This window comes from Pteropus vampyrus, unplaced genomic scaffold (assembly GCF_000151845.1).
Source record: "Pteropus vampyrus isolate Shadow unplaced genomic scaffold, Pvam_2.0 Scaffold172, whole genome shotgun sequence".
NCBI classification, from domain to species: Eukaryota; Metazoa; Chordata; class Mammalia; order Chiroptera; family Pteropodidae; genus Pteropus; species Pteropus vampyrus.
In genome coordinates, this window is record NW_011888953.1 from 2,371,574 (window position 1) to 2,393,156 (window position 21,583).

The 21,583-nt window shown below is 38.6% G+C and overlaps 1 protein-coding gene and 1 pseudogene across 2 annotated transcripts in view; one reads left to right on the plus strand and one right to left on the minus strand.

Moving 5' to 3' along the window:
- Positions 1-2,249: 2,249 nt before the first annotated feature.
- The window catches only part of DAB2 (DAB2, clathrin adaptor protein), a 49,476-nt gene continuing 30,142 nt past the window's right edge, over positions 2,250-21,583 (plus strand). The window contains exon 1 of one of the 2 annotated variants that reach the window (XM_011370690.1): positions 2,250-2,684. The gene's annotated coding sequence lies outside the window, so the exon portion shown is untranslated. The remainder of the gene's footprint in view (positions 2,685-21,583) is intronic. The other variant, XM_011370689.2, reaches the window with a different exon arrangement.
- LOC111746034 lies at positions 4,353-4,471 on the minus strand (annotated as a pseudogene).

Sequence of the window (21,583 nt, forward strand, 5' to 3'; positions counted from 1 at the left end):
CATAGGATAGCTGCCACAGGCAGAGTTGCTGTGGAAGCACATTCCAGGAAAATCTTAAGAGATTACTTTAATAATAAACCATGCATTCTTCAGCAAGCCATCACGGGATTAACTACCCCTTTCCTAGGCTGGGAATGCAGTCGTCAGTTTAATTTTTTTCCTTCTCCCTCACAGGCAGGTTTTGGGCAAGAAGAAGAGTCCGGGAAAGATCATAGTTTTTCAAACACTGCATTGAATTTTTTTCACCTTAATTTTCTTCACCTTAATTTTCTAAACATTAATTTCAGTAGTCATAAGAAAATACCATGGTCTAGGCAGGGTTAAAGTCTGGGTGGGTTTGGGTGATTCTCCAGTGGCAAGGATGTTCATTTTAGACCTACGGGAAAGTGAACAACTTCGATAGAACAGGAGACTATGTTCCACCAGGGATAAGAAGTGTTAAATTGATTTCCTTTTTTTTTCCTCATGTGAGCAAACACTGAATTACTGCCAGAAGCAATATCAGTGCCTTAGAGATATAAAAATACACTTCAAATAGACTTCTCCACTGTCAACTCTTAAGATTTCTGTGTAGAATGACAGAGCTGTCCTTTTTTAAGCTGTATGTATGAGCCCACTGCTCATAAATGAACTGTTTTCATCAAAGACTTCTCTTGAAACTACAACTCACTGCAGATGAAATCATTTTCTTCCTCTAGTTTCTTAGACAAATCCCTTCCATTTGGTGGGGTAGAGCGAACATAAGTTGACCTTTCTCAGTAAGAGAAATAAGTTTAGGTGGTCACTTCTGAGTTGAGAAAGTATTACAATTTGGGGGACAACAGAGACCCGGGTTTTTTTGTTTTTGTGTTTGTTTATGAATTGTCAAAGCCTCTCTTTGCCTGAAATCAGCTGTCATTTCTCCAGCTACTCAGCCTTTGGAAATGAACCCATCCCTCTGGACTCTGGATCGCAGAAGTAAAACACTATGTTTTAAGATGCACCAGAATTAAAGCTCTCTACATAAATGTTATAAATACCATCCTAAGACCAAAGTTTATATACCTCTTGTCATTCACACAAAGTCATTTTTTTTAGTAATAACGAATTACCTCAGAGGAATATTGAAAGCTGTCAGCACTACCCTCTCCACCCACAGATCCCCAGGTGTGAGAGGATGAGACAGGTGACAGAAATAGAAGAGTCTAGGAGAGGAGATGTTCTAATTGTCACCTGGCTGTACTGCTCTACACCCCTGGCTCCCTGGCTCTTCCAAGCCTGACCTACTTGTGAGCAAGGGCTGCCTGCCACTCACATTGAGCTGCCTCAAATTACACAGTGGCTTTGCAGCGGGGCTAAGCTTGGACCACAAAATGCATCCTTGTTGTCTCATGAGCCTGATTTGAACCCCCAGTTTCCAGAGGTAAAATGCAAATCCACAGTATGTTGCTTACTCAATTGAATCCATAACCCCGTTCCCATCCGACTCACAATTTGGCATTTTCACATTTAGCACACACTGTCTCTGACTTAAAAGAAAGGGAGGAGACAATAGACATGCTTTTCACAAAAATAATTTCATAACCTTTTTAAAAAACAGCAGAACTTCTGAAGGTGTCCTACAATTAATCATGATTATAAAATATGAAGAAAATTAATTCCTACCTTGTTAAGGAAGGTTTCTAAAATATGCTATGGAGTGCCTTTCGACTGCTGAGAACTATGTCAATATTTTCAATATTTTAGTTCTCATATTTCACATTTTTCATAGAAGTATAGGAAACGCTATGGAAATTAGTGCAGATAAAGTCATGTTATGTGTCTACACATGGAAATACACAGTGTGAGTGAAGCCAGTATATAATCTTTGTTTATATCAGGTATATAGCTTATTTAGATAGGTTATATAGACGTGAACATTTTTGTTTATATAGATTTCACAGAGTTTTGTTTTCGTGTCTGTATATATAGGGCTATATTTCTTACATACAGTATGTTTTACACATACACACACAGATTTCCCACCAATTTAAGTGCACTCACGTCTGTAAATGAAAGACACACAAATTCTTTTAAAAGAGGCAATCACACGTTCAGCTGTAGAAACAGCAGATCCAGGAAAGTCAGAAGTAAAGGCAGCCCTTTGTTCAAAGAGCCCCAACGGGTTAGGATGACTTCGTGCGCCATATCGCTCCAAGTGGCAATCCAGAAAGGAATTTGTGAGATGAAGGTCCGGGTCCCACCCCTTTCCTGCAGAGTTCCCCTTTCTTGTCCTTACTTGCCCCCTCCCCCGTCCCCTGGCCCCAGCTCCAGTGAGTCTGGGGTTTTGACTGCGCCCTTCCTTTTCCTCCTCCGCTTCGCCGGGCTCCCTGCGATCGCCCCCCGCTGGCGGGGCTCGCGAGCCGAGGGCAGCCGGGTCCTCTGCGCGGCTGCAGCTCGAGTTAATAAACAGTTAAGTTTGGAAGACTCAGCAGACACGTTGAGGGGGAGTTACCGAGCCCAGGCAGCAAAAACATCCCGGCGCATTCCTGGGGAGTCCTCAGCTGCCAGCATCTGATTGGAACCATATCTCGCCGGCAGTGGCCGCGCGGCTGAAGCTCCCGGGCCGGCAGCTATTTAAGCGCGGCCGCCGTGTCGGCTGCGCGCAGCCTGGAGGCTCGGGCGCGGGCAGGTCATGCTCGCTTCGCAGAGGCGCTAGCCAGCCTGTGAGTAGCTTTCAAACCCTTCTTCCCTTTGGCTCCGTTTTTTGCGACCTCCCTTCCCTCCTTTGCTTCACTCTCCCCCCCCGCCCCACCCCGCACACACACCTTGGGGTGCAGATGTGGGACTCTTGGGGAATCTTGGAATTGAGACGGTGTACTTGGGTGTGCCAGCGGTTGTGTGGCCTGACGTCCAAGGAATGCTTCCGTGGAATGCTCTTACCTTTGGGATCGGACTCCAGATGTCCAGCTTGTGACATTTCATAAGCGCCTCTCTTTGTGTGTGTGTGTGTGTGTGTGCGCGCGCGTGTGCGCGCGTGTGTGTGCGTGCGTGCGTGTGTGTGTGTGTGTGTGTGTGTGTGTGTACACACTTGTTTAGAAGCTCTGCAGGCAGCCCTGGTAAGATTCTGGTGTGGTTGCTGACCGCCTCATTAACTCCTCCAAGGGTGTTTATTTTTGCCGTGTGACAAAGGCTAGGGACCTGATATGTGTCCCCAGAAGGTTTTTCCTGGTGACTGACAACCTATGGCATTAAAACATGAACTTTGTCTTACATAGGCATTAAGAAATTATCTGCTCAAGAGACTGAACAAACTTGTTTTAAATCCCCAGAAGCCCAGAGCCCTTAAATGGTGTTTCCTTGCTTGCTGTAAGCTGGCTGGAAAGATTAAGTAAGAATTCAAGAAAAGGGGAAAAATGAATGGGTTAAAACCATGGAGCCCCAGTCAACATAGCGGTTTTCATAGCATAGAGCTGACTCTGTTATTTGTTTCTGCCATCCTTTCCTCTTAATTCTTAGCCTGGAATTTAGGTCCACAGTTGGTTTCAGCAGGGAGCTGTTTGAGTCCAAAGGGAAATTTAACTGGATTAAAAACACTTAAAGAATCTGAATATTATCTCCACCCCAGCCGCCGCTCCCGCCCCCACTACCTTTTCCTCTTTCTTTTTAGTTTGTGTTTGGAAGGAAGAGAGGCACTCTGTAAAATGAGCAGAGCAGAAATAAGCTTCCAGACACATGGAAAGACTTAAAGATTATGGAGGGGCGACTTCATGAATAGTAAATGTTGTTATTGCACTATAAAGGGACTTAATGAAAAAATTTCTGGCCCTAATCAGGCAAAGCAGAGGAATGGGGGAGAAGGAGGTAAGACAGAGTAACTCAAACAGAAGGTATGGCTGAGGGAAGAAAGCAGCTACAAAAATGCCTTTGAACATCTGATAAGGCTCTTGGAATGGTTTTGGTGGGATATGTAACTGACCTTCTTACAGGCTTGAGGTTGGCTCCCCACACAGAAGCATCTACTGACTCTTGAAGAGGGAGGAACTAGCTGGGAATGGGGGAGCATTGCCGCTACCAAATGACTTGTCTCCGTGTCTGTGACATCTCCATGCTTGCTTCTTACACCAGCAGCCAGATCTTGATTAGGCTGCTCTTCTCTGGGCCTGATGCCTGCCCACCCCAGGTCCTGACTCTCTCTCACTGAAGGAAGATAAGCCTCAATGACCCTGTAAGAAAGTTTCTTGTCTTCAGAATTCAGAATATTTGTGTTTTTTTTTTAATTTTTTAATTTTTATTTTTATTTATTTTTATTTTTTTAGGCGAGGCAACCCTTGGCTGACCTCACAGATTGCAAGAAGCTTGTCGCCTTACAATTCCTTACTTTTTATTTTTTGCACCTACAGTACCTGATCTTCCTAGGCGGTCTTCCATCCAAGTACTAACCAGGCTTGACCCTGCTTAGCCTCCGAGATCAGACGGGATCGGGCTTGTTCAGGGTGACATGGCCATAGACCAGAATTCGAGAATATTTGGAATTGAGCTCTCCTTAATCTTTGGCGAAAGACCTTTTTGGTGGAGCTCTGAGTATGTGACAGTAAACAACAAATACTATACAATGCAAGATGGAGTGTGCAATATGGACGGTCAGAGAAAGCACAAAGGAGACCATGTGGTCTTTTCCAACCTATATTTCTGAGACAGATTACTTCTAAATTCCTAATCAACTTCCTTCTAAGGCAAGACTGGATTGTTTTCCTGTTGTTGGTGAATAAGTTAACTTCTTCCTTCCCATCCTACTTAGTTCTGTCCCTTCTTATCTAAATGACTACCTTAGAAACTAGTTCTTAAGCTATACCTTCTTACATTTTTAATGAATGACCAAAACAAGCAGATGGAAGGGAAATGTCTTTCAAATTTGAACTAAGACACATATATAGTTGCCATTCCCATGATCTTGGACACACTTGATCTTTACCTGAAAATATAAGAGAGGAAAGGAAGCCACGGTACTTGTTAAAAGCCTCGCCTAATTTGTTAAAGACAGAATCCAGAGTCTGCATTTCTACTCAAGACTTTTTATAGTTTTAGATTCAAGTAAAGTCCAAATTCTTATGCATTGGCTTATTTGTTGCCTTGCTCAAAAAGTTGAATAGATTTCAGTCACCTTGCTTGGGTTGAAGGGAATTGCTTTTAAGACACTCGTTGTCATGAAGGTGGTACAGGGACCTCTGGAAGCTACTGACCAACTTGTTGGGGGTGAACTTATTGGCCTGCTCAGTCAAGTCTTAGATTAAGAAGACTCTTGGTCAGCAGGAAGCTTTGTGGAGGTGTGAGCTCTTGTGGGGTACAGTGAGTTTGGTACAGCTGCTTCATTTCTAATTCTACCCTCATATGTCTATAAGCCTAAGCTGGCTACCACCAATATTTTTTACTTGTATAGTTCTGAAGACTGCATGTATGTCTCTTCCTCAGTCTGTCCTGGCTTGAGGATTTAATTAATGCTTTCCTTAAATGCAAAGCTAAGATGGTGAAATGCTTGAGAAGGCTGCTGCAGACTTCATAGTCCTCAGAACATGTCTCCCCACGTGGAAAGACTTGAAAGCAGACTGGTTGGGGAGGTTACAGTAACTACCAAACACATAAGGTTTCCTACCTGCTGAACAGAACCAGAATGAGAACTATACTGAGAACACGAAGCACCTCAGTAACAGGATGTGGTACTTAAAAATTCTAGTGTTGCTGGGTAATTCTAAAGTTGAAGCTGTGCCATTGAATTGCACAGAGGTAGGCCAGAGTCACGTTTAGATGAACCAGCTGTAGCATCAGATAGGTGTGTTTAACAGCAACCTAACACATGGAAACATATCCTAACGTTATTAGTTGTGTAAATCAGAAGGAAAGCAGGCCATTAAGTCTCCTCTTCTTCAAAAAACATGCTAATTTCTGATGAAGGGAACAAATAATGCTAAGTATGACACCAAGGGCTAGCTAGCCCATGCCAGTTTCTTCCTTCCACCTAGCGCAATCCAATAGTGGTTGGGAGTGTGGGTTCTAGACTCCCATTGCCTCAGTTCGAGTCCCAGCTACACCACTGTTGCTTACCAGACCTTGGGCAAATTGTGTAACCTCTCTGTACTTAAGCTTTCTTATCTGGAGAAAATAATTGAGCTTACCCCCAGGTTTGTTGGGAAGACTGTTAATCTAACATGCTTAAAATACTTATTCTGTCTGAGTTAGAAATTTATGTTTTGTTTCGGCTTTGCCCCCTGAACAACTGAATTATGTACCTTCGTGAGAACTGAAGGCAGAATGGAGAATTTCTTTGTAAAATTGGACACCACATGTCTACCTGGAAAATGTTAATCATTCGAGCACTTAATAGTAACAAAGCCAGCATGTCTGCTGTGCTCACGCTAGAACAGACCAGGAGTTACTCTCTGTTCTCCGTGTGGAAGCCTGCAGCTTGGTTTGGTCAAGTTGACCTCTGGTCTCATTGAAGCCTTCCCCACCCCCTTTCAGACTGCTAAAGAGAGGGGGCAGTTCTTCCCCCTGAAGTCAGCATTACAGCAGAAGGAAGTGGGAAGGGAGGAACCATTCGTACTCAATGTAGTGACTAGGCTAGAAATAAAGTCTTCTGAGTGCATGCGGCCTCATACTATCCTTGCCCACTTAGCTGGGCAGGTTGCCATGGTTATTCCCCTTCCCCAATCCTTCTCCTATCCTGGAAGGAAGCCTGCCGCTCTCGGGTAAGCAAAATCTGAACAAATTGCTTCCTGGTCTGAAAATGGAAGTAACTTTTTTTTTTTTTAATTGAGGTAGAAGCTCCTCTCTTCCAACTTCATCCTTTTCCTCGTCTTCTAAACTTATTTGAACTCTAATAATTGTCTAACTCTTACTAATTCTTACATCATCAAGATAGCAAAACATTAAAGCTTCTGAAATGTCAGGAACATAAAAGCTCTTGCCTCAATAGAATCAGCTTACAATTTTTCTCTGCTACCATAACTTGTAACTTAGGACAAGAAACCTTTAATTGCCTTAAACTGGTAAGAGCTCTGAGTGAGGGGGACAGGTTGAGTGAGTGTTCGGGTCTAAGGAAGTTACCAGGAGTCAGGATGTGTGAAGGTTGTCACTTAAATTTTTAGGTAACCACAGAGTAGAGGGAGCAGGTAGCATAGAAAGTAACAGTCCTGAAAAATCTGGATTGGAAACACTGTCCAACCTGGAAGAAATTTGGGTGAGGGATATGTGGTTAAAGGTTTTCTCTATCCTATTTCTCCCTAGCAATGTGATGCAAAATGCTACTTAGGAACAGACTTAGATCTTTATGTGACAGATGAACTGCAGTAAGTTCTCATTTAATAATCAAATTCATTCAGTCTTTCAAGATTGGACATTTAGTGTGGTGTCTGTTTCACAGCTAGAGAGGACTCATTTAAGACAGTCGTTCTGACTGTGGTGTCCCCAGACTAGCTACATCAGCATTACTTGGGAACTTGTTAAAAATGCAAATTCTTGGTTCCCTTCCCAGAACCACTGAACCAAAACTCTAGCAGTAGGGTCCATCCAGCTGCATTTCAGCAAGCACAACACAGATCTAAGAGTAACTTTCATAATTTGATTGTTTTATAATTCAGTTGTTCAGTGGAAAGCATAACAAACTGAATTCCTACAGTCACGGAAATAATAAAGCAAAGCATTTAAGATGCAGAAAGATAAAAAAATCTCAGGCCTTGACATTTGTTCTACAAGTATTGCTTTCTTGATCTTAGGAAAACTGATATATTCCTTAGTTTTATATTACCACCTTGCTTCCAAATTCTTTCTCCTCCTTTGGGGTTTTTAAAGAGCATAATTAATCTCCATTTATTAGGAGACTGTCCCAGTCTTTTTTTTTACTTCTTTTAAAAAAAGATTCCAGTAAACTAGATCATTACCCTTGAACCAGATGGTTTTCTCTAACCTATAAAACTTTTTATTTTGTTTTTCATGCCATGCCCAGAATGCAGATGAAGCCCTCTCCATAATGGTAAATTAATCTGCTGCACTTAGGTTTTATAGAGCTTTATGGTTTATGAAGTAATGCTCCATTCTCCCATTTGACTTTCACTTTAAATAACTTAAGGTAGAAAAGATATCTGCATTTCTTAAGTCAAGTAGGATCAGTAGATATCAGCTTGTCCAAGATCATATCATTAAGTGATAGAGCCAGAATTCGAGCATGAATCTTTATGTTTTGTTTCTTGGTGTTTATCGGAATATTTAGCAAGTACTTATTATGTGAAGTATTTGCTAGGTTGGCAATGGAAGAACTACCAGTGAGTAGAAATCTAGAAGAAAGTCTATATCATGTGATGCAAAGAATGTAGAATCTAGACCTGCCATTCCTTAGACTTGCTACTCAACGTTTCTGGCCCCTTACTTGCCTCACTCACCTTGCAAAACAGTCCTAAGAATGACTGATGTTAATCGGAGACTGGTGCTTAGCAGACATCACACTTTAGATGGAAAAATACAAGGATACCATCCAGAAGCAGAGAATTGGAATTCCGGCTTTGAGGAGGCAACGTAGGTTAGAGATTAGAAGCTTGGGCTCGAAGTTCAAATGGCTGTGTTTACAACTCAGCTTCGCCATTTAAGACTAGAGATATAACATCTGAGTTTCATTTTATCCTTCAGTAAAATGAGTGTCCTCAAAATGAAAATTCAAGAGGAAGCCATTAAAAATACTTCCTCAGTGCTGCTGCTTCAGAAATGTACCTGTTCTAAAACTACAATTCTCTGTGTAATAGCTAAGTCGATGTTAACGAATGGTCTTATTTTCATTGTTTGTGAGCTTTAGGCAAGCTAAAATCTAGAGGTGAACACATTCAGGCTGAAAATTAAGACTGTCTTTCCTATAGACCTTGAAACTATTCAATGCAAGGGACAAACAGGAGAATGTTGCAATGCTTTCTAAATCAGCACAGGCTTAAGATACCACTTAAATCTCATCTGGGCAGGACAGTTGAGTCTTCCTGAGATCTAGAGTTAATCCAAACCCAAATAACTGAAAAGTAAAGAATAACATCACTAAATGTATCCATATTGGATGCAGCTACCCTCATCGTTCTAAACATTTCACCCAAAAGACCTCACTTTTTATGTTTTAAGTGTCCTGTTAGGGGGCCAAGATCTATTCTAATGTTCTGTAATATGTAATACAGATGCTAACGTACTTTTTGCTATCATTTAGTGCAGTAGAAATAAGCCAAATGTGTTTGAACTTTTGTCAGAGGTCTAGTATAGTCATATGAAGAATGCTGCACCATATTGGCTTTGGGGCACAATGTTAATTAAGACAGGAAATGCATAATCACCCTCCAAATTAGAAGATCAGAAGTCAGAATGTTACATAGTAGGTGCTCAAACACCTGTCCTTTAAAGCAAAGTCTCAACTGTGCATTAATTATATCAGCTTGGGGTGGGAGGAGTTAGTTTTTGGTTTTGATTTTTTTTTTTTAACCTTTGCTTCTAATGTCAGACATCTTAAAAGCAATTCCAATTTTGAAGTAGAAAACAAATATGTAACCAAATATGTAACCATTGCATTCATAGCTTGTTGGTAACAAGGAGATTTAATATTGATTTTTGCCTGAATCAAGGTTCAGCTGTAGCTGAAGCTTTTCAGAAACATACATATACTTGAGTCAAAACAGTAATCTTACTCAATGTCCAAGCTGTCTTCTGAAGGGTATCTTGATGCATAGATTCTTGCTTAACTGCTGATAACTTGTTCTTTGGGATTTCTGATTTATCCCCTAGTCTAACGTTCTCAATAACTAAAAGTTTGTTATAATTAAAAGTCAGATGAAAATGTTTATCTAACACCTGATAGTGAACACATAGACATCAACAATTTCTGCTTATGAGAAATTTCGAGAAAATGAAAACTACTCAACTAGCAGGTGGTTGTATTATAATTAAGTAGTACAGAGTAGGGTCCAGAGAGAAAAAAGGACACCAGTGTAATAATGGATTTAGCCTTCAAAGTAATGGTGGAAGTCAGAATAGAAGACAAATGCATTCTAAGCAGAAGCACATAAACAAATCACTCAGGTGTATATCCAAAGAATACTGACTGGCCAGTTTGGTCAAGAGAAAGTACAGTTGTCAGAAAGGTAAGAAGTGATATTACTTGAAAAGGAGAGATGAATTGCAATGAGCCGTAGATGTCAGGTCGAGAACTTAGAGCTTTATTTGCTAAGTAGTAGATCTCTTTGTTAAATCAGGAAAACAAAATGCCGACTTGGGTTAATTAACCTGGTTGCATTGGCAGGATGACTGTGAGTGGAGATTGCTTAGCAGTTGAGAAAAAAAAACCTGTATTTCATGAAAAATCAGCAGAGAAGGTAGAGAAAAGATTTGCTTAACTGAATAGTAAGGAGCAAATGGAAAATATGTATTACCCCTAATGTTTTAAGTGCACTGCTCTTCACCAGACTAATGGGGCCTAGAAAAGTAAGACAGATGATTCCCTGACCTCAGAACTTCATTGAATTGGGGGGAAAATTACGTATGAATCAAAGGACAACAAAAGGTCATGGCAAGTGTAGGAAATGGTAGGACTGGTAAGAGGTCAGGGAAGACTTCCCTAAGCCAATACACCTTGAGTGGACTTTGAATGACAGGTAGGAATTCAAGTATGTGAAGGCAATAAGTATTACAGGATTACAGGTTAAGGAGCAACATGAGAAAGCATGGGGTGTGTGTGTGTGTGTGTGTGTGTGTGTGTGTGTGTGGGTGTGTGTGTGTGTGTGTCCACAGTAAATGGAAGAGATCAGCTTACTTAGGGATTTGAATCTCAGGTTGATAGTGAATCTCTGAACTTAATACTGATACCTGGTTAATACAAAATGAGGAAAGGCATAAGATCTGATAAGGCCTTACTATAAGAATTCAGCCATGAAAGTAGGTCAGTTACAACTAGAGTCTCTCACAACTTAGATTCTCTCATTGGAGTGTTTTAAGGAGATGAAAGAAGAATTTATCCCACAAAGAGTTTCTTTACATCAGGTATCCTTAATATATTCAAAGATACTTATGCTATGTGTGTAGAAAATATCAAAATAACACTGCGATATGAGTTAGCTAATTATGAGGGACAAGACATGTGATACAAGGTAATATAGCTAGTTTAAAAGCAGGAACTTAAGGTGGTGATGAGGCAAGATTACAGAGGAATGCTAGAACTAAGAAAAAAATTTTCCTGAGGAGGAAGAACAGGTTTGAAAATAAAGGCAATTATAGAAAATAAAAGGTCAAAGTTTGCCAGTTTCAATAGACATGTGAACAGTCTAAGATAAAATCTTAGCTTCATGTCAAGCAACAGATCATACTGTTGTGGGTCTTGTAGATATATCTATATGCAAAATAAATTATATATGGAGATACAAATGTTCAGCTTTCTATACAAAAACTCTGATAGAAACAATGGATGCAACTGTGTTCTGTGTTAAGATTTGGACTCCTAACACCTCATGCAGAGAACACTTGTTGAGGGCTTACTATTTGGGAGGATAATAAAGTCCATTTACTTGCTGAAGGCTCACATTAACCAAGTTCTACCTGCTATTTCCCTGCTAAAGCTCTATAACTAGGTAATGCTCCTCCAACAACCAAAGCCATAGCAGGGTGGGGCTTGGGGTACCGGTTACATTTCCATAAATTGCTTCATTTAAATCTGTGATTTAGTAGTTTGGGCTGATTTGAAAGTGACACTATTGTACTCTTAGAAAATCGGCAATGAAAGGTGCCAAAGAACACATTTGGTTCTAGAATATAGAAGTTCATGTCATCTTTGAATTGCTTGCACTTCTGAAGTGTCAAAACTGAATGCCAAATGAGCATAGTGTTTTTTTGTGGTGTTTATGAAAACAGCATTGATTCAAAACTTTGGATTTTAAGGTAACTTTGCAGGAAACATCATTGGTATCACGAGATTTTTCTCTCACTCTATCACACGGACACTCTTGCAGTATGGTTATAGGAGACTCCCAAATACTAACTAAATATCCCTCATCTAATGAATGTTTTAAATAAATGTCATAATTTTAAAACTGTCTGTTGAAGAGGGTAATTAAGCCCTTAAGGCAAAATTTGCAGCTTTCCATGGTTGATATTAATAAGAAAGCAATTTATATAAAATTCCTTGAAGTAATTTTCCTCTTATTAGACACCATTAATGGCAATGAAACTTTCTACTCTAATCAGAAACATTTTCTCTAAAGCACTTAGTTTGAACTACTACTTGCTTGTTCTGTTTCCCTTGCCTATATGGTAAGCTCCTGAGAGCAAAGACCATGTCTATTTTGTCACTGTATACACAGCATAATACAGTGCTTGGCACACAGTAGGTATTCAATAAACAATAACCAGATGGCCAAGTAAATGAGTGACTCAAGCTACTCTCATTTGCAATATTAATTGTAATTTGTTATAGAGTGAGCAAAATGGGAAACTAGTTTATCTTATCATCTGTTGGTTTAAGTAAAACAGTTCTGAGTCCTTTTTTTTTTTTTTTTAAACTTTAAGGTTATTTATAATGAGTAATATCCATATGTTCCCCTAGTTTATATCTGCTCAGGGCCTGAAAAAGCAGACAAGCTGTTACTGAAATTCTCCAGATGATGTGGTCTTTTCAAGTCCTTGGTTTAACTTCTACCCATGGAGTATTCATCATAGTTCATACATCTGTCTGTCCCAGTGGTGTAGTCACCTGGCTAATAATAATAGTGGTAAATGGTTTTCAACCTGATATTTTATCCAAGGACAACTTCTTATTCTCTTCTGTTTCTGCTTTTAAAAGTGTCCACTAAACTGCCTACTAAAGAACTAATAAAAACTGAGAAAATAGATTAAACCTTTGGCTCAACACTGGGTAATTAAAGTTATCATTTTGACAACACAATTTCTGTCCATATCAAAGAAACCTGTTTTTTTTTTTTTTTTAATTTGCATGTGAAGCTGTATTGTGGGTAAAGATGAGATGTCCATTAGACTCTTTAGAATGCTTAATTAGGTTGTCAACTCATTACTGTCTGCACAGATCCCAAAGGGTCCAAGAATGCCAGTCTAGAAACCAACCATAGACCATACTATGACCAGCTTTCAAAATTCTAGCATGAGAGTTTTTCCAAATCCTAGTTATCATTTAATTCAAAACTTAACTGTTCATTTTTTAATATATCAACAGTTTTTCTCAACAAACTTGAGTAGGTAAGTATGAATTAATGATGTCTAAGAAGATACTACCAAAAGCTGACTGTGGCAACATTCTTTCATATGTTCACTTTGAGGTTCTCTTAGCCTTTGAGTTTAATTTCATGTGACTGAACCTAGAATATCTTCATGAGTCTATCTTTAGCCCAAGTTAGAATATAGATTACCTACATATTAAATATTACTGATGAATTAGCATATCCCTAAGGAATTTAATTTTAAACATACAGAAAGGCATATGTCACCCTAAATATCACTATTCTAAATGTATAAGAAGCCAGAAATCTGTCTCTCATCCTGCTTCCACCCTTCTTATCCAGCATTTCCTTGGTTCTGATCTTTCTAGTCTATCAATACTTATATGGAAAAACATATGTAAAATGGGAAATTGCTATATATTCTGCTTCAAACAAGGAGCTATAATGACATGACTATTTTAATCAATAACTGCCTTTTACAAAAGATGTTCCTTTAAGTGCTCACATTTCAAAATATCATTTCACTTATATGAGTTTTTATAAAACTGACATAATTGAAATCCTTTTTTTAGATCTGAGAATGAAGATTGTAAGATGTAATGGCTTTTGACTTTTTTTAAGCCACCTTTAGGACACTTTGTTTATTTGAAGTTTGAGAGTCAGCGAGCATCAGAGCTTGACAAAATAAGATAACCTTGAATCTGACATTTGAGATTGTTAAACCTTAACCTTTCAATTAAAAGGCTTTGTTTCCAAAAGATTAGCCAAGTATCTAAATGAAAGAAACCAGCAGTGTGGCAAGTGGCAAGTCCATGTAACTATCATACTACAAAGCTATGTGACTTGTTGATGCCATGGCACTATACTGGGATTTGTCACCACCTCAACCTCCATATCATTGCTCAAAACCTCAAAGTCTTCCGGGTACCGTCTAGACAAAATATAGTTTTGTAAATTACTCTAATCCAGTTTGACCCACCTTTCAACCTTTTCCCCTGGTATAAACTAGCGCAGGTTCTGTATTCTAGCCAAGCTGACATAAACATCCCTCATGCATTGCTATCGATTCCTCTTTTCCGAATGTATTTTCTGGCTAATGTATATTCCGCCTATGTGAAGAACTAGCTTAATTTTCTCTTTGTATGTATTGCTCTAAAACAGAGACGTTAAGCGCTTACGTATTAGACCTGTGTGACTTTCAGAGGTCTGGTTAACTGTGCTTGAGCTTCTACTCCTGTCAAACAGGGATGATATTTTTCCCATAGGATTAAATGAGAGTCTTAGCAGCACACCTGGTCTATAATAAATATTCGATAAATTTAACTTTTAACAATGTGGTAGTCTTTCTATGTTTTTAAAAAAACCTGTTTAAGCCATTCCCAACCCTGTCTCCCCAATCTGCTTTGCTCTCTTTTTTCCAGAGCATTTATCACTTTCTGAAAGACTATACTCCGTGTATGTGTTTTTGCTGCTAGGGTGTAAACCCTGTAAGTAAATAGATCTCCATTTTTCCCACTGACATATCACAAGCTCTAGATGAGAGCCTGGCATATGGTAGGGATATAGATTTATTACATGAATTAACTTGCTAGATCACTGGCATTCAAGAGCAAACTTTGTTTCCAGTCTCTAAATTGTAATGGCTTTGGGCAGAGATCAATCGCCAAACAACAACAAAAAAAGCTATCAGTATTTGAAGTCTTTTAAAATTTTCTAATAGCATGACTTTAGAGCAAAATCTATGGTAGCCAATGACTTACCATTTGTGTAGTCAAATGTGAGATAGATGACATACTCTTAAGTGTTAGAAGGGATGGTATGTTTGTCCCTCAAGGGAATTTCTTAGATGGAGATGTAAATGTAGAGTAGAATTTAAGATAGGGAACCTCAACACTGGAGAGAGTGACCCTGAGAAAGACACTTTTTTCACATCCTACTTCTGATAATTAGCCCTAAATAAAAAAGGAGAACTTTGCTTACTTTAGATAGAGACTAAGAAAAGTTGTTAGTGCTGCTTCTCTCACTAGTTTGCTTGGTGCAACTAATTATCTACATGCTTCTGTAGTTTGTGGAAAGTACTTTGCTAGCTAATAAAACATTGCAACTATAAACATATTCTGGATTTCAAATTTTGCTGCACTAGAAGGCTTCTGTAGGGTGTAGGTCTTGATCATTACTTTTCTGAGGATTTGTCTTAACTTCCTTGTCTGCAATATTTAGTCTTTTTAATAAAGTTTGGATTAGGAACTTAATAGTGGCTTTCAAAGAAGACTTGTTTTTGCACAGAACTGTAGAGTTCAGCTAAGGAAATAAATGATCGAGTTGCATTCTCTGATGCTAAAAATGAGAAGACTAGAAAAGCAAACACTACTACTGAGTGAATCTGTGTAAAGCTTCAGGGACCAACTCAAATCGCTTTTATTTAATGACCATAATAGGTATCATAAAGAAAGGTTGCAAATGGAGTCTCTATCTAATCACTTATACTCATCCCATGTTTTCCTTAAGTGTTTACGTGTCAGTTACTTAGCAGGCACAGAATTGTACAACAGGTCATTAATAGTTCAGAGAATAGAGGGGATTGCTCTAAAAGCTAATAAAACATCTCTTGCTTAAATATTACACTTTTTTTCTGAACCAAAGAAACTTGCTTTACAGTCACTGATGTTGTCATTCCTGTGTAGTCTGACCAGCTTTTTTTGTAGTTCAGTATAAATATGAATACCTCATAATGGGTCAGGAAGTCTCAGGGGAAGCCCGGCAAAGGGGCATACAATAGACCTAAGTGGCACCTCCGTAATTTGTTATCTTAAAAAAGTAATAGAACCCTAAAGGGATGGTGTGTATTCACTAGGCCTGGGAGAAGGAAAAACTCTCATCCATTTACTTATTCTGGAAAGTCTCCCCTTGGTAAAGTGGATTTTTGACCAACCTCTTGCCCTAAAGCCAAGCCTTAACCATTAAGGAAGACTTGTAACTTTTGAGTGCTAAGCAGGTTCGTAAGTAATAATTTAACACAAAGGACAAATACTTGACATAATTTCTAGCCAAAGCTCTGAGAAATAATTTTAAAAACCAGAATGTAATTCATAGGTTTTTAGCACAAATATTAGAAAATACAACACTTTTACCATTAACTTAAATCAAACTCATTTAACATGAAGGAGTGGAGGGTTACCCAGCATTAGAGTCACTGTAAAACTGTCTGCGGCTGGCCATGATTTTGAATAACATAGGTTAAAAGACACAGACATAGATCCAATAAACAAGTCTTGATAGTCTAGAAAACCAGAAAAACTAGATTGTCCTAGCATATAAATTTATCATTTCAAATAAGTTAAGCCTTTTGGGAAGCAGCAATTCCTCTGGCACCATATGAGCTGATGATTTGTTTAGTTAATGCATTTATTGCCTTTTAAAATATCCAAATTGACTTGTTTATCAGGCTAGCAATACAACATTTATAAGAAACAGCATATTGCATGGGATAAAGTTAAAACATTAATTCCTTCTTTCATCTTGTAGAATAATATCTAGATCAAAAGTTTAGGGAAGAAAATTGCATTTTTCTAGGCTCCTCAAAGTCAGTGGTTAATGCCATCTCTGGAGCTTATCTTTAAAAAAATTATGATGTTGTAGGAGTAAAAAATAAAAATAAAAAATAAGGGATTGTAAGCTGACAAGGTCCTTGCAATCTGTGAGGTCAACCAAGAGTTGCCTCGCTAAATAAATAAATAGATAAATAAATAAATAAATGGCAAAAAAAAAGGATGTGGGGATGAAATATCCAAGACGTTAGCCTTTTAAAATGTCTAATGATGTAACCAGGACAATTTTCATAGATATCCTGTTTTTATTCAACTGATACAAATATGATTCTCTCCCCTCCCTTAGCCCTGGAATGATGACTTGAGAAAGCAATCCAGTGGGATATATATGTTAGAAAATCTTTAAAGTGGCTCTTTGAATCCCAGAATAAACTTGTTGAAATCTGTACAGATTAAGGTGATAACTTTAGCTCTTTACTTATGTTCTTTGATTATTACAACCAAGAAAGAAGACCAGTGAGCTGCATCTTCACTTCCTAAGAACTCATAACTTAGTTCTCTGAGACGCTACCATCCATTTTAACCTTATTTGTAGAAGTCACTTAAATACCTTACCAAAAGGGAGCATAGAAATTGACTTCCTGAAAGCTTCTGTAGATTAGTCACAATGATTTGGGGGATCCCATGGGAGTGGCATTTTCCTGAAAGCTCTACTAGATAAAAGGTTCCTTGAATTACGCTTCCAAACTTGCCAATAGCGCTTCACGATCCCTAAGGTTGATGTCTAGACGTGTTTGTGGAAGGGAGGATTGATTAATGCTGATGACTTACATGATTCCAACAGGTATAATTTTGATTACGTCAACTTGGTTTATATATAGATTTCACGAAACAAAATCTGTCTTACTTAGGCTTTATAAGCAGAAGTTTGATATTAAGTGGTAGTTCTTTTTTTTATTGCAATTGAACTTCTTGTGCCCATTGATCTCTGCAGTGAATGAACTGTACACAGATATTCCAATATATTAGGACACTTTATTATTCGATAGTTGATTCAATTGTGTAGCAATTAAAATCTCAAATTTGTTTCACTTAGCAAGAGTTAATGTGCTGCTGTTTAGAATTTTTCCATCCCTCAGTTTAAAAATGCATTTATTTATTCCCACGCATTTATTTGGTCCAATACTATTACCCAAAAGATGAGAGAATAATGACAGTGTGAACTTTAGCTCAAGAATACGTGTGCATTTCTTTCACTTTGTCCATTCCCTACTCACTCTGCAGCAACTCAGAGCATTCATGTACCGGTACACGCAATTTTAAAACAGGTAGGCTAGCTATTTCGGGACACTTTTTAGATCCTATATCCTAAATTTTTAAGACTCAAGTAGTGGTAATATATCACCTCAAAAAGCAGGAAAACAAGTTGGCAGATTCATCTTTCCCTCTTATATACCAGAACCTGAAATTACCTAGGGATTTCTTATCTGTTCACCTACTTGATTTGGCCAGTAACCAAGAAGTAAGCAATGAGCTTATATTCTTATTTATTCTAGAATAGCTCCCCTGGCCTTTTAGATAACATTCCGGAAACTTCCTAACCTTCGGCATACTAAAACACTGGTATTGGAAGGGTAGAGGGCTGGTTATCAGGTTGCTGGTTCTCTATAAGCCTGATATTCAACAAATAAATAGAAAGTCCCTTTTTATTTCTAAATGACTCCTTTTTATTTTATCTTATTTGAGAGCAACCAAATCTCCTTTAAGGGAAATCATCTAAATCATGAGGAACCATTGTTAAAGTGGTAATTGATATATCAAGCACAAAAGATAGTAATAAACAGTAGTAATTTTAAAAATATATATTCTTAACCCATGGGGGTTAGTAGAGCCAAGTATCATCTTCTTAGATGAAATCTAAATGCCCTGTTGGCTGTGGATATCTTGCCCGACGAGAAGAGATCATATCAGATGTAGAAATATGAGTCAATGGCAATTTTCTCATGGAGTTTAATGCCAACTCCAAGTGTAGATTGAACACTAAAACAAAGTAGGTATATGCTACTGCAAAGGCCACCTAGAATCCAGAGACGACATATTACAATCAAATAACTTAAACTGATCTGTGTAGAGTCAACATAACTATAAGAATTTTTTTTTATGGTTTTGTTCTACATACAAAAATGTAACAAAAAAGAAGTTCCACCTGTCTCTATACAATTACTATATACACCTTGGTTTGACTATTCTGTGCCGATGTTACAAGGCAGCTGGATTCTTCTTCCTTTATACTCTTTGAAACACAGCATGTATCTGAAACGTGAGTCACAGAAAGGTACAGAAACACTCAAGCAATGACTTGGAGAATTATATAAATGCAGGGCTCTGCCTGAAAGGGAAACCACATTGGGATTTAATATAATTCCATCAGGCTATTGAAGAAGAAACCAAATATCAAGTACTACTTTTCGTACTGGTTTTTGGAAGAGGAAAAGTTTAAGATTACCTGCCTGCTTTGAAGTGTCCTGATATGGTCATATCATAAAATAATTCTACTATTATATATGGCTCTTTGTTTATGACTCAATGTTTACACAGCAGAAGCTTCTAAATACCGTGCTTTAAAAAACAAACCAACACAAAATAAAACTCTTCTAATGTCCACAGAGACCTTCAAGATGACTATTGTAATAGCACTTGAGTAGAAAGTGGAACATGTTTAACAGTTAAGATTTATGTGTATAAGCATCACAGGAAATCACAGAAGGATTCAAGTGAATAAACTGTTGTGTCTTAAAGTCCATGGGTTAGATATACTGCACATCCATGTGGACTTAATTCAGGATTATTTCTTATGGTAATGAGAAAGCACAACTTGATTTGTGTTCTAAGAAACAAATTCCTAAGACTCATTTATAGGGTTTATTTAAAAACCATCTTGGAACTATGAAGAGGATTTAGTTTTGGTAGAAGTATCTAATTAGGAAGGGTAGATGTGAAAACAGTGAAATATTTGCTGGTCAATTTGGGTTAGTATACGTAGATATGAGGGGGATTGTTGAAAAAGGTATGGATTGTGTTAGCATTTGGCCTAAGAATCTAATGGTCCAATGATAGTTCTTTTTCCTCACCCTGACTTATTAGCTTTTTGGTGAACTTTTCCTGCAAGAATCAAGCGTAATGTCTATTGTACATTTCAATGCCAAATTCAAAGTAAAAATCCTGTGTTTACTGTGTTTTTGTAGCAGTACCATAATGCTCCTTTTCAAATCACTGCCCCAAAGACCTTACAATAGAAAATTTCTAGAGGCTACATGTCAGTTGTAGTATTTTTTTTCTGTTTAATTTAAAACCCTAAAATTGTCGATGTAAATTGCTCATTCGTTTGCATGCTCTCTTTCCTTGGATTTAAAATGGGAGGAAAGCAGAATGAAGTGTAGTACCCTATTTTACCATCGAATTGTACAAAATAGAGCTCTTCTAAATTCACATTTTAAAATTGGCTTATTCCAGCCACTCATTCCAATTATCTGTGAACACTATAGCTTTTTAAAATCTTCTTTTGACATGCTCTTTTGGTATACTTCCTGGTTACTATCACTTCATAACTAGAAATACTAACCCTTATGAGGGCCCCCTTCAGTCCTTGTCACTGCAGCATTGTGTCCCCAGCCTATGACAGCAACACAGTATAGGCTACAGTGCTGCCACTGAAACAGGACAGGTTTAATCTACTGAAGCAAGTCCTCTGGTAACTGAAACAGGTGCTGCCATCACTGGTCCTGCAGGAGTGTCTCAGGGTAAGGGGAAAGAAATGTTCAGCGGAGTTCCGTCATGTCCCTACAGGGTTTCTCGTCACGCAGCTCTTTCAGTGTGCTCATGCATACCACCCACCAGCCACTGTACAGAGGCTGCCCCAATGTGCTAAAGTATCTTCTTGGATGGGTTAGAAGGGAACTCTGACATTTGAACCCAGATTTTCAGTCTAGACTTCTTAACTTCTACCCATTCCTCAGCCATAAGGAGTTATCCTCAAACCCCAACCCTGTGTTGGGCCACTTCAGTCCATTGGCTATTTCCCAGAAATGCCCTGGCTTGCTATACAGACTTACCCACCGAGTTACCAGCTACCTTCAAGTCTAAAGGCTGAGGTATATGGGGAAGGGTAGCTTTTGCCAAGCCCTACTCTTCCCCCCTCACCCCTCCCCGCCAAAAGCCACATTATTCTTTCTCCCAAAGCAGTGGACTCTTCATCCTTTTCTCAGAATTAAAGGAAATCACTCATGGCTCCTTCTACAGGTAACTTGATATCTCTCTAATAGAAAGAAGAGCAGCTAATGAAGATATACTTAATAGGATGACCTTGGGTTCAAGGATGCAGTCATTGCCTTGCCAATCTCTCTTCCCCATATGACTCCTGAGGACAAGTACAAAAGGGACAATAGCAGATAAGGAAGCAACAGTCACATCATTAGGAGGATCAGAGCCCAATAACCCCCAAATGCAGAGTTCTGGTGAATCTGGTTTGAAACATAACGTACACTAGACCAGAAACCCCCATTTTCTTTTTCGTGTCAAGTTATGCCCACTTTATTGTCCTTCTCAGCTCCTTTGAGCTGTACAGAACACACGTGCCATAGCCTGATGGTCCCTGGTGTCAGGGGAACTATATCGGCACACAGCTTAAATGATCCAGTGCCAGCAATGTAAAGCAATGATGGAAACATGATTTTTGAATCCTCAAAGCTTCAGTCTCACTTCCTTCCATTTGTAGAAGTGAGTTAAAAGAAAAAGTTGGATTTCAGTTTCCTGTTCTGTTCAGTCTAAGCTGGAGGAGGT